We start from the raw sequence: 13,986 nt of genomic DNA, 5'->3' as shown, positions 1-13,986 counted from the left end.
GCCCAACTGGCAAAAGGCCCCGCCCACCCGGCTCAGGAGGTGACGTGAAGGGACTCTAACCAAGCCTTTATGAAATAGCGAACGGGGAGCTAAAACCAGAGATTGAGTCAGACCAGAGACAAGCCAGTCCCACCCCTCCCTTCGAATACTCCGGCAAGGAGCCAGGGGCCCGCCATAGCAGAGAGGGGAAGTCACCAGAGTTCGGCCAACGAGATTCCTTCCCAGCGGAATCTACTTTAGCAGGTGTATGACTCCCACCAACACCAGATACAAACAACCGGGAAAAAAAAATCTCTCTGTGGGCGTGACCGTAAGGGCCAAGGGACTCCCGACCCCCAACTCCCCCTACCGCCAGTGATGTGGGCTTGACGGTACGGGCGGAGGGAAACAGAGGGCACTCCTGACCCCCAACTCCTCCTACCGCCAGCGAAGTGGTCTTGATTGTAGGGGCTGAGGGTAGTAGAGGGGATTCTCGACCCCCAACTCACATTACCACCAGTGGCGACACCCAAGGTCTTAGCCGCCAGCTTCCCAGGTCATGCCCACCAAAGGGGTCAAAAAAAAACTATTGACTCCCAGACCATAGCTTCACAGCACTGGGGCTTAGATGAATGGTAGAGAGAGTGCTCAGTCGTTCGGGAAACAGGGCATGCAGTGGGGCTGAAAGTGTAACCAGATCCTTGGGGAACCGCCTCTGGTGAGCAGGACCTGGCTGACTGGCAAGAGGAAGGGGAGGAGGGGCCGGAGAAGTGGAACGACTCTGGACTAACAGAATTGAGAGACTCCCAGGAGCCGCCTTACAGGGATTGCTGTCGACACATAGAGGGCAAAACTCATCTCGGAGAGCACAGCTCTGCCTATGGGAAGAGAAGAAAATGGATCTCTAGGACCTAATTTAATTTCTTATTTTATTTTATTCTATTTTTTTTCTCTCCCCTTTTCCTTCTTTCTTTCCCCTTTCAAGTTTTATTGTTCTTTCCATTCGCCTCTATTCTATCTATCTCCCTCTCCTTCTTTCTTTTTAAGAGCACCTTCCTTCCCCTTCTCCCCAACTTTCATCCCAAGATTACGTCCTCCATTACGTGTAATTGTCTAAATGCAAATAGGTGAATGTTTCGAGGCTGTCTATAGGGCTCCTAAATACTTAGCTGCTACCAAAACCCTGATCCAATCGACGGTTAGTGTCCCCCCTTCAGTAGAGCAACCTTCTAAAGTAGCCAAGACATACTAACCCTTATACTTTCATAGCACCTAACCTAAACATAAAGTCCTAAGAACAAACAAAAAATCACTATATGCATACAGAGTCCGGAAGCCCTTTATAAATTGAATGAATCAGCTTTAAAATACAATAAAGCCCAACATCTCTTGGCATAATCTCCCACCACAAAGGAGAGACAACAGAGATATACAAAGCCAAAACAAATGTATAGGAGAAAGCAGTTACAAAGCAGTCAAACAGAGCTGGAAAGTAACGTGAACATCATGAAAAAACAAGGGAAAAAAGGAGTACAAACAATGCAGGACAACTTAAGTCTACAGGAGGACCTAGAAGCATCAGAAGCATGGATAGGGAAAGAATTCAAGGCATACCTAACTCAGATGGAAAGGAATATTAGAGAAGACATGAGACAGCAAGTCCAAGCAATAAAAGTATATTTTGAAAATGAATTAAACAAACAAATTCAAATGGCAAAGAACGAGCTTTACCAGGAGATAGAGATCTTAAAAAAAACCAAACAGTAATCCTAAAAATGCAGGAAACTATAAACCAAATTAAAAATTCAAACGAGAATATTACAAATAGACTAGATCAAGTAGAAGTCAGAACATCAGACAATGAAGACAAAGTTTATCAACTTGAAAAGAATATAGTCAACACAGAAAAGATGCTTAAATCCCTCAAGCAATCTATTCAAGAGATATGGGATGTCATAAAAAAACAAATTTGAGAGTCATCGTGATAGAAGAAGGCATTGAGATTCAAACCAAAGGAATGGACAACATATTAAATGAAATAATTCTAGAAAACTTCCCAGAGATCAAAGATGGAATGGATTGCCAAATCCTGGAAGCCTACAGGACCCCAAACATTCAAAACCACAATAGATCAACTCCAAGACATATAATTATGAAGATGGCCAACATACAGAACAAGTAGAGAATATTAAAAGCTACAAGAGAAAGGAGGCAGATTACATTCAGGGGTAAACCAATTAGGTTAACGACTGATTTTTCATCATAGACTTTGAAAGTCAGAAGATCCTGGAACAATGTATTTCAAACACTTAAAAATAATGTATTCCAATCAAGAATACAGTATCCAGCAAAATTAAGCTTCAGATTTGACAATGAAATTAAAATCTTTCACAATAAACAAAAGCTAAAAGAATTCGCAGCCAGAAAACCAGCACTACAAAGCATTTTGAGCAAAATACTACAAGAAGAGGAATTGAAAAATAGTGCCCAAAACTAACAGCAGGAGGTATCTCAGTAAAGGTGGAGGAAAATAACCAAAAAGTAAAAACTAGCCAAACTAAAATAAATAAACATGACTGGAAGTACAAATCATATTTCAATTGTAACATTAAATGTTAATGGCCTAAACTCACCAATAAAGAGACATAAGCTAGTAACCTGGATCAAAAAAACTAATCCAACAATATGCTGCCTTCAGGAGACTCATATGATAGGAAAAGACATACACAGGCTGAAGGTGAAAGGTTGGGGAAAATCTTACCACTCACATGGCCCTCGGAAGCAAGCAGGAGTGGCCATACTCATATCGAATAAAATCAACTTCAAACCTAAATTAATCAAAAGGGATAAAGAAGAACACTATATACTGTTAAAAGGAACCATCCACCAAGAAGACATAACAATTATCAATTTGTATGCACCAAACAATGGTGCGGCAACGTTCATAAAACAAACTCTCCTCAAGTTCAAGAGTCAAACAGACCACAACACAATAATTATGGGTGACTTCAACACACCTCTCTCGCCATTAGACAGATCCTCCAGACAAAAGCTGAATAAAGAAACTAGAGAACTCAATAACACAATCAATAACCGAGACTTAACCGACATATATAGAATATATCAACCATCATCTCAGCAGCACATGAATCTTACTCAAAGATAGATCATATATTATGCCATAGGGCAACTCTTAGTAAATATAAAGGTGTGAAGATATTACCATGCACCATATCTGATTATAATGGAATAAAACTGGAAATCAATGATAAAAGAAAGAAGGAAAAATCCTGCATCACATGGAAAATAAACAATATGTTACTGAATGATCAATGGGTTACAGAAGACATAAACGAGGAAATCAAAAAATTCTTAGAGATAAACGACAATACAGACACAACATACCAGAATCTATGGGACACAATGAAAGCAGTTTTAAGAGGGAAATTCATTTCCTGGAATTCATTCCTCAAAAAAAAGAAAAAAACAACAAATAAATGAACTCACACTACTCTCAAAACCCTAGAAAAAGAAGAGCAAAACAACAGCAAATATAACAGAAGACAAGAAATAATTAAAATCAGAGCAGAAATCAACGAAATTGAAACAAAAAAAAAAAACATTGAAAAAATTGATAAAACTAAAAGTTGGTTCTTTGAAAAAATAAATAAGATTGACAAACCTTTAGCCATGCTAATGAAGAGAAGAAGAGAGAAAACTCAAATTACTAACATACGGGATGAAAAAGGCAATATCACAAGAGACACTACAGAAATACAGAAGATAATTAGAAAGTATTTTGAAACCCTATATTCTAATAAAATAGAAGACAGTGAAGATATCGATAAATTTCTTAAGGCATATGATCTGCCCAGATTGAGTCAGGAAGACACACACAATTTAAACAGACCAATAACAAAGGAAGAAATTGAAGAAGCCATCAAAAGACTACCAACCAAGCAAAGCCCTGGACCGGATGGGTATACAGCGGAGTTTTACAAAACCTTCAAAGAAGAATTAATACCAATACTTTTCAAGCTATTTCAAGAAATACAAAAAGAAGGAGCTCTTCCAAATTCATTCTATGAGGCCAACATCACCCTGATCCCAAAACCAGACAAAGACACTGCAAACAAAGAAAACTACAGACCAATACTTTAATGAACATAGATGTAAAAATTCTCAATAAAATCCTGGAGAATCGAATACAAAAGCATATCAAAAAAATTGTGCACCATGATCAAGTAGGATTCATCCCTGGGAAGCAAGGCTGGTTCAATATACGGAAATCAATAAATGTTATTCACCACATCAATAGACTTAAAGATAAAAACCATATGATCTTCTCGATAGATGCAGAAAAAGCATTCAACAAAGTACAGCATTGCTTTATGTTCAAAACACTAGAAAAACTAGGGGTAACAGGAACTTACCTCAACATTGTAAAAGCTATCTATGCTAAGCCTCAGGCTAGCATCATTCTAAATGGAGAAAAACTGAAGGCATTCCCTCTAAAATCTGGAACAAACAGGGATGCCCTCTCTCACCACTTCTATTCAATTTAGTCCTTGAAATACTAGCCAGAGCAATTAGACAGACAAAAGAAATTAAAGGCATAAAAATAGGAAAAGAAGAACTTAAAATATCACTATTTCCGGACGACATGATCCTATACCTAGAAGACCCAAAAGGGTCTACAAAGAAACTACTAGAACTAATAAATGAATTCAGCAAAGTGGCAGGATATAAAATCAACATGCATAAATCAAAGGCATTCCTGTATATCAGCAACAAAACTTCTGAAATGGAAATGAGGAAAACCACCCCATTCACAATATCCTCAAAAAAAATAAAATACTTGGGAATTAACCTAACAAAATAGGTGAAAGATTTATACAATGAAAACTACAGAACCCTAAAGAGAGAGATAGAAGGAGATCTTAGAAGATGGAAAAATGTACCCTGTTTATGGATAGGCAGAACCAACATCATCAAAATGGCAATATTACCCAAAGTTCTCTACAGGTTCAACGCAATGCCAATCAAAATCCCAACGGCATTTCTTGTAGAAATAGATAAAGCTATCATGAAATTCATATGGAAAAACAAAAGACCCAGAATAGCAAAAGCAATTCTAAGCAGGAAGTGTGAATCTGGAGGTATAGCGAGTTCAAACCGTACTACAAAGCAATAGTTAGAAAAACAGCGTGGTACTGGTACCAAAACAGGCGGGTGGACCAATGGTACAGAATAGAGGACACAGAGACCAATCCACAAAATTACAACTTTCTTATATTTGATAAAGGGGCTAAAAGTATGCAATGGAGGAAGGATAGCATCTTCAACAATGGTGCTGAGAAAACTGGAAATACATATGCAACAAAATGATGCTGAACCCCTTTCTCTCACCATGCACAAAAGTTAACTCAAAATGGATCAAAGAGCTTGATATCAAATCAGAGACTCTGCGCCTGACAGAAGAAAAAGTTGGCTCCGATCTACATATTGTGGGGTCGGGCTCCAAATTCCTTAATAGGACGCCCATAGCCCAAGAGTTAAATACAAGAATAAACAAATGGGACTTACTTAAACTAAAAAGTGTTTTCTCAGCAAGAGAAACAATAAGAGAGGTAACTAGGGAGCCTACATCCTGGGAACAAATCTTTACTCCCTACACTTCAGATAGAGCCCTAATATCCAGAATATACAAAGAACTCAAAAAATTAAACAACAAGATAACAAATAACCCAATCAACAAATGGGCCAAGGACCTGAACAGACACTTCTCAGAGGAGGACATACAATCAATCAATAAGTACATGGAAAAATGCTCAACATCGCTAGCAGTCAGAGAAATGCAAATCAAAACCACCCTAAGATACCATCTCACTCCAGTAAGAATGGCTGCCATTATGAAGTCAAACAACAATAAGTGCTGGCGAAGATGTGGGGGAAAAGGGTACACTTGCACATTGCTGGTGGGACTGCAAATTGGTGCTGCCAATATGGAAAGCAGTATGGAGATTCATGGGAAAGCTGGGAATGGAACCACCATTTGACGCAGCTATCGCCCTTCTGGACTATTCCCTGAGGACCTTAAAAGAGCATATTATAGGGATACTGCCACATCAATGATCATAGCAGCACAATTCACAATAGCTAGACTCTGGAATCAACCTAGATGCCCTTCAATAGATGAATGGATAAAAAAAAATGTGGCATTGATACACAATGGAGTATTATGCAGCACTAAAAAACGACAAAATCATGGAATTTGCAGGGAAATGGATGGCATTAGAACAGATTATGCTAAGTGAAGCTAGCCAATCCCTAAAAAACAAATGCCAAATGTCTTCTTTGATATAAGGAGAGCAACTAAGAACAGAGCAGGGAGGAAGAGCATGAGGAAAAGACCAACATTATACGGAGACAAGTGGTGGGAGGGAAAGGGAGAGAGAAGGGAAACTGTATGGAAATGGAAGGACACCCTCATTGTTACACATAATTACATATAAGAGATGGTGAGGGGAAAGGGGAAAAAACAACAGCTGATGGGGTAGAGAGGGAAGATGGGACTGAAGGGGAGGGGGTATAGTAGGGGATAGGAAAGGTAGCAGAATACAACAGTCACTAATATGGCATTATGGAAAAATGTGGATGTGTAACCGATGTGATTCTGCAACTTGTATTTGGGGTAAAAATGGGAGTTCATAACCCACATGAATCAAATGTATGAAAGATGATATGTCATGAGTTATGTAATGTTTTGAACAACCAATAAAAAGAGATCATTTGGAATACTGCATTGCTATAAGTTGAAAACCACAAGACTTTTGGTTCATCATCAGGCCCAGAGATGGTTGAGAGAAAAGTCCATCTTAGGTAGTCATCGCTACCCAGAAAATGTTATCAGAGGGTCATAATATTCCTGTTCTCTGCTGGACCATAGGTGTAGGCATAGGTGTAGTGGTGGGCTGTGAATACCTCCATTGTGTCTATGAATTCCTGATCACATGTGAAGAAGGATAACTTTGAGGCCCCAGACCATTTGAGAATTTATATGTCAATGATGAGCACTCCATATCCAGGAAAGAAAGAGGCATAAATCCATAGAACAGCAGTTTACAGGGACCAGATAGGCCTTTCAGTACATGCCACCCCTCGACAGCATCAGAGTGAGCACCATTCAACATGTGCTTTTGCCCAGGGGTGCGTGTGATGCTACTGCCTTCCTCCGACAGATCTCCCATGTTCATCCTTCTCGCCATGGTATTTCCACTAAACTATAGATCCATGCCTGTCTCTAATTCCACCATAGATCGAGAGAAATCTTTAGAAACTGCATTGAAGTGTGCAGAGAATGGTTTTCAAACTACAGGAAATCTGTATTTTAAAAATCACTTAAGACATCAGAAGGAAAGGCTTTAAGGCTTGGTTTCTGTCATGGACACTGAATCTTGGGAGGTTGTGAGTGCTCTCTTTGCTCTGTAACGCCTTCCTTGAAATTTCCTAATCCCTTTCCAGGGCCTACAGGAACCCAGGACCAGCAGTGTCCTCCAGTGAGGCTGCCCAAACCTAGATAAAACTGCCCACATCCTATTTCTCTCCTTTGGGATGTGCCACGACCCTCTACCCAAGGAACTCTGGGCCTATGGAGTTGTTCTGGGACCCTGTGGTTGGCTGTGGATTCCAAGAGACCACCCAACAACAGATCCCTCTCACCAGATGAAGGGGTATTTCTTTCACAGGATCAAACAAGGTCAAACTGCCAGGATGGTGTCAATAGGCTGAGTTTCATTGACACCAATTTTTATATTGACAAGGGAGCCCAAACACATTTGCTTGGGTAGAATACACTTCTGATTCAGAGGTTTTCTTTTTGGGGAGCATTTGTTGTTCTCATAATTAACTCAATGTCCTTCCTACTTATTGATCTGTTCCAATATTCTCTTTCTTCCTGAACCTCATGACCAACTCTTTTTATTTTTATTTTTTTTTTAATTTTGAGACATGGTCTCGCTAAGTCACTTAGGGCCTCACTAAGTTACTGAGGTTGGCTTTCAACGTGTCTCCTGCCTCAGATCTCCAAAAGAGGTGGAATGGGAAAACCCCATGATGTGGGCAGCTGTGTGGATTGCGTTTGGGAGGATTAGGACAAGGTGTTGATCAGCTGAGGGTGAGGATGGTAAATTTCCCCACCAGATGGCGCTCATGCTTTTTCCTTTGTTTTTGTTTTCTGTCTTGGGAGAAAAAAAACAAGTTTTAGAGTTTAATTAGACACAGAGCCCTGATGAACATGGCTTTCACATGTGGGAACGATCTTGTATTGTCATTTTCTTGTCTCCCCTGAGTCTCATGGTTTCTTTTCCGACATTTCTCGATGGGCCTTCCTTTGAGTTTTGGGGTTGTGACATTTTGATTCCTTTCTGATTTACTTTTGTGTATCTTCTACAGATAATTCCTTGAGAAGCTTCATAAAGATCACATATGAAGTCCTAAAGTCTTGACAATCTACCTTAATTCATAGTAACTTCACTTCAGTTACATATAAAATCTATTCCTTTAGAGACCCGTCCCTCTCCAATTTATTAGGATGTCACACCTTTATGTCTTGAACACCTGTTTACACAGATTTTTGCAATCATTTTTTGGTGCTGAATGTCCTCTCTGTCTTGCGCTGCTTTTAAGATTCTCTCAGGGTTGGCTTTTCATCACAATGTGTTTTGATGTGGGTCCCTTTGGGTCCATCCTGCTTGGAGTTTGTTGCGTTTCTTGGGTCTGTAAAGTCACATCTTTCATCAAAATTCAGATGTTTTCTGCCACTATTTCATCAGATAATTTCTCTGCTGCTTTCTCTCTTCTTCTTGGGCCAAAATAATGATATATTGAGCTGCTTGAAAGTGTTCCATTAGTCCCTTAGGCTCTGTACCCTTTTGTTGTTGTTTTGCAGGCTAAATAATTTTAATGCTCTTGTCTTCAAGTTCACTGATCTTTTCAATCTCCCGTTTCTGCTCTTGAATCTTTTTAATAAGCTATTCAATTTGGTTATTGTATTGTTTAGCTCAACACATACTTTGGTTCCTTTTCATAATTTTTAGTTTTGTTGATATTCTCATTTTATTCATATATTTATTTCCTGGTTTCCTATAGTGATATATACATATTTTTGTCTCTAGATCTCTCAACAAATTTAAGACAGCTGTGGCATTTTGTTTCTTTCATTTTTTAAATGTTACAACTAAAATGTATGTATTTATAATGTAGGAAATGTTATTTGAAATATTTGGATGTTGTGGAATGACTGCTTTAAGCTAATTAGGATATTATTTACTTCATATACTTGTCATTTTTTTGCGGTAAGAATACTTAAAATCAACTCTTTGATTTTTCAAGAGTATGACACATTGTGATGACACAGAGGCAAAGAGGAGAAGAAACAGTCTGAACATGTAGAAAATCAAGGTTCAGGCTAAAACAGGAATTGCACCAGATCTTGCGCTTTAGGTTTTAAGTTAACTACAATTATGTAAGCATGTAAAATATATATACACACAGTGAGTGGTTTATGAAAGTTGAATTACTGGGGCAGCTGATGAAATACTAAGAACTTGGATATACATTATCAAATGATATCTTATCCGATTTTTCCTTAGCAACTTTATCTTGGGGAGGAGGATTACAGGGCTTCACCTATGGTCAAGACCATGGTTCCAAACCTATAATAAAATAGCACCCTGCCCAGACAGGTCCCAGAAAAAGTGAGGCTACAGGAAAAGTCTTGACTCCTGGTAGATGAACAACCAAGAAGCTAGGTAAGCACAATCATTTCAGTTTAAATTTAGAACAATAATTTTTGTCATGTGACATCATTAGGCAAAAAAAGCAGAGAAACATGTCTATTCCTGCCATACTGAGCTTTCTCCACAGTATTAGGGCATAATTCGTGTCCTTTACCCCATCACTTTACCCCAAATTTCTTACGCACAGGCCAGCTCAAACATGAGTCACCTTCCTGTTGAGCATACAGAAAAGATTCTCCATCCCAAGGAGGGCAGGGGAATCAGTTTAACTTCTGCTCAGTGACACATTTGAACTTCTCCATCTTGGGTTTATGCTTTTCCAGGAACAATATGGTTCCTCATCTCATACTGTAGCCTCTGAGAACAGACTGCTGTCACCTTTCCTCCCAGCCCCATTTCCAGCACCCTCCGCATCAGTCCCTGCTATCAGGGACACTTCTGGTTTATCCACCATATGCAAAAGGAACAGGAATCAATCACACCTGCCTCCCCCCACCACCCCCAACATGCCTAAGGAGCATTCTCATACCACTGGGGAGCTTGAAACTAGTGGCGGCTGCAGAAGACAGTTCTTTAAGGAGAATGTATGGGCTGGCCTGGGTCCTTAGCAATCTCAACCAAACACCCAAGTCTAGGTACAAATTTTTATGGTTCAGAATCCCTTCTTCAGGCATATATCTGGGACACAAGCCTTCAAAAAAATAAGCTGGAGACGGGACGCACCAATTCAGTAGGACCTTAAACTCAATATCCTCTGTGAGACCTTGGGTCTGGGTTCACAAGTTAGTTTTCTCTAAAATCCGTTACCTGTGGGGAAAAATTCTATGAGACCTGAACTTGGGATAAAGGTTGTGCTGTTAGTTACCTCGAGTCACAAAGGGGACTACATACAATCCCTTGAGTTCTGCCAGAAGAACAGGTTGGTAGAACTGCACAGAAAGGTGGGACCCAAGTGACAGGAGAAACCTCAGGAACAAAAATCAAGGAACATTCCTTGCCCCTACTTCTGCTAGGTGCCACTTTGAATTGCATCTGGGAAGGCGCTTTGTCCTTTCTCCTCTTCTAGTTTCTCAACTTCAGGCAGGGCATTCCTGTGTTTGCTTTCTCTTTCTAGACCTAGAATGCAGTTCTTCAGTGATATCACCACGTTCCTCAACACCCCTCACGTTCAGATCTCTAGGAGCAGGGGCACCCTGTGGCACTCTGCAGACCACAGGAGCCTGACCCGCACCCTCTGCACCTGCCTCTCTAGCCCCTGGTCCTAAAACGCAGGCCCCTGGCGCCCTGTCCCAAAGCTGTTTAAGGTCTCCCCTACCCAAGCAGGGACCAAAGTCCTGCTGGCACCAGTACCCCGAGGTCTGAGTTTGAGGTGCCTCCATGGCCTGTTGAGATTTGATAGAAAAGCCAAGTGATCAAGATTCCCAGAAGCGAAAGAAACCAGCGGGTTTGGGGAGGCAGGTCTCCAGACACCGGTGGCCAGATGCTGCCAGCGCCCCTCCTCCCCCAGAGCCAATCGCCCATACACCCGGGACGAGATGCGCAAAGATGGCCCCATGGAGCAGACAGACTTACTAGAGCACCCTTGCCTGGTAGCAGGATCCCTCGCAGGAGCCTTGTGAGGCAAGTGAGTGCGGGCTCCAGAAAGACTAAGCCGGCGACTGGGGCACCCTGCCCCGGGGAACCTTGGTCTGCACGCGAAATACCAAGGCCAAGCTGCTGCTTCTCTGCGCGCCCTCGGCTGGGGGCGGCTGGGGGAGGCTGGAGGGAGGTGTCTTCCAAAATGGCCCCTGGCACTCCAAGTGCCTTTCTTATGAATGAATATTCGGAGCCCGCCCACTGTGATCAGCTGACACTGAAGGAAGTGGAGCCAGGGCGGTATGCTATTGAGTTCTTGCGAGATTGTCCCTGGTTTATTACCTCGGCTGCTTGGTGGCGCCCACTGTCCGCAGAGGGAAGAACGCAGCGGCGCCGGCGACTCGGGTGGCCCTGGCTGGAGCCTAGGCTGAGGTGCGGAGTGAGCCCCGGCTTCTGCGGCGGCTCCCCCCAGGCACGCGCGAGCCTGGCTTGTGCGAGAGGGCAGGCGAGACCCCAGAGGCGGGGGCGAGGGATGGATAGGTACAATGTTCTATGGTTCGAAATCACCTCTTCCCCTATGTATCTGGGACACAATACTTGCAAGAATATATTGGAAACTAGAGCCTACCAAATCCCTAGGGCTTTAAACTCAATGTCCTCCCTGACAGCTTGGATCTGGGTTAAAAAGTTGATTCCTTTAAATGCCTTTATTCTTTGGCCTGTAGGGAGAATTCCATGAGACCTGAACCTGGTACCTGAGACCAGAACCTTGAATATCAAAAAGGACTGCATACAGATCGCCTCAGAGTTCTGCCAGAAGCGCAGGTTAGTAGAACTGCACAGAAAGGTGGGACCCAAGTGACAGGAGAGCCCTCAGGGGAACGAAAATCAAGGAACATACCTTGCTCCTCCTTCTGTCGGGTGCCACTTGGGATCCTATCTGGGAGGGCAATGTTCTCATCTTTCTCCTAGTTTATAAACTTGGGACAGGACACGACTGTGCTTGCTATCTCTTTCTGGACCTAGATTGCTGTTCCTCAGTAGCGTCACCACGTTTCCTCAACTCCCCTCACATTCAGATCTCCAGGAGGATGGGGCACTCCGAGGCGCTCTGGAGACCCCACAAGCCTGACCCGCACACTCTGATTCTGCCTCTCTAGACCCTGCTTCTAAACCGCTGTCCAGCACAAGCAGGCATGGACGTCCTGCTAGCACTCCTAAACCCAGAGGTGCGAGGTCCGAGTCCGAGGTGCCCAAGTCCTCCACAGTCCTATTTGAGGGTTCGTAGAAGATGCTATGAACGCATGACCCATGTGGTCAAAATTTCCAAAAGCGAGAGAATCCAGCGGGTTTGGGGAAAGCGGGTCTCCCAAACAGTGGTGCAGTGTCAGAGAGTCGCTGAGATACTGAAGCAGGCCAGAGAACCCCGCCCAGAAGACCCTTATCATAATTAAGCAGAAACCCTCATCATATTTGTGGCACGTAAGTTCCTCTCAGTCTGCCAGAAAGCTTTTTATCAGCAAAAACTTCTGCAGGAGAGGCACCGTGATTGGTAGTTTCCTCTTGTAAATGCCAGGTTGAAGGAAAAACGCTTGTCAAATGAACCTCCTAGCCGCCCCCCCACCCCACACACACTCTTCCAAAATCTTTGTTCAAAGGAAGAATTCTTAGGCAGGAGCCACCTCTGAACCCTGCAGTCAATAAACCTACTTCCTGAAAATTCCTCGGGTGTCCAGCCTCTTCTGTCCCACTCCAACATGGGGGTCCAGAAGCTGATGCTGGGACATGTGCCAATAGAGCTGGACAGACTTACCCGCTGTTGCCTAGAAGCAGGAGCCCTTGCAGATGCAGCGCACCCAGGGGCCAGAGCAGACTCTCACTAGGTGAGGTGAGGGCGGGCTCCAGAAAGCGACATTAGCCCCCTGCTGCAAGAAACCTTTGTCTGTAGGCTCCAAACCGCAAAGCCAAGCTACTAGTTGCCCGAGTGCAATCCGCTGGGTAAAGGCACTGGAGTCCTTTCCGCTTTCCCCGCAGCCTCCTTTTATCTTTCAAGAGGGCGCAAGGGGCTCTATAGTCCAGTCTCCCGCCTACCGTGGCCAGCTGGGGGTACGCTTAGTACCCCAGGGCAAGCGTCTTTAAATTTCCCACCAAGAAATCCTGGCAGGTCTTGAGGGAAAGATGTCAAGTCCTTGAGGAAGGACTTGTCACCGCAAGATGTGGAATTCCAAAAAAACTAAGGACGCGTCCAGTTAGTGGTAAACAAGCCTCACTCACCCGGAGAGTTATCCCATCCCTGGGAGAATGAGGTTGATAATAATTAAAAAACAAACAAACAAACAAAAACCAACGCGGTGGCGCATGTTTTTAATCCCAGAGGCTCAGAAAGCTGAGGCAGGAGGATCACAAGTTCAAAGTCAGCCTCAGCAAGTTAGTGAGGCTCTCAGCAACTCAGTGAGACCCTGTCTCTAAACACAAAAAATGGGGGAATAGCTAGGGATGTGGCTCAGTTGTGAATGAGGAGGAGGAGGGGGGAGGAGGAGGAGGGGGAGGAGGAGGAGGGGGGGGAGGAGGAGGAGGAGGAGGAGGGGGGAGGGGGGAAGGGGAGGAGGAGGAGGAGGAGGAGGAGGAGGAG

This window comes from Urocitellus parryii, chromosome 7, assembly GCF_045843805.1.
Source record: "Urocitellus parryii isolate mUroPar1 chromosome 7, mUroPar1.hap1, whole genome shotgun sequence".
NCBI lineage: Eukaryota > Metazoa > Chordata > Mammalia > Rodentia > Sciuridae > Urocitellus > Urocitellus parryii.
This window is presented reverse-complemented; position numbering follows the sequence as displayed.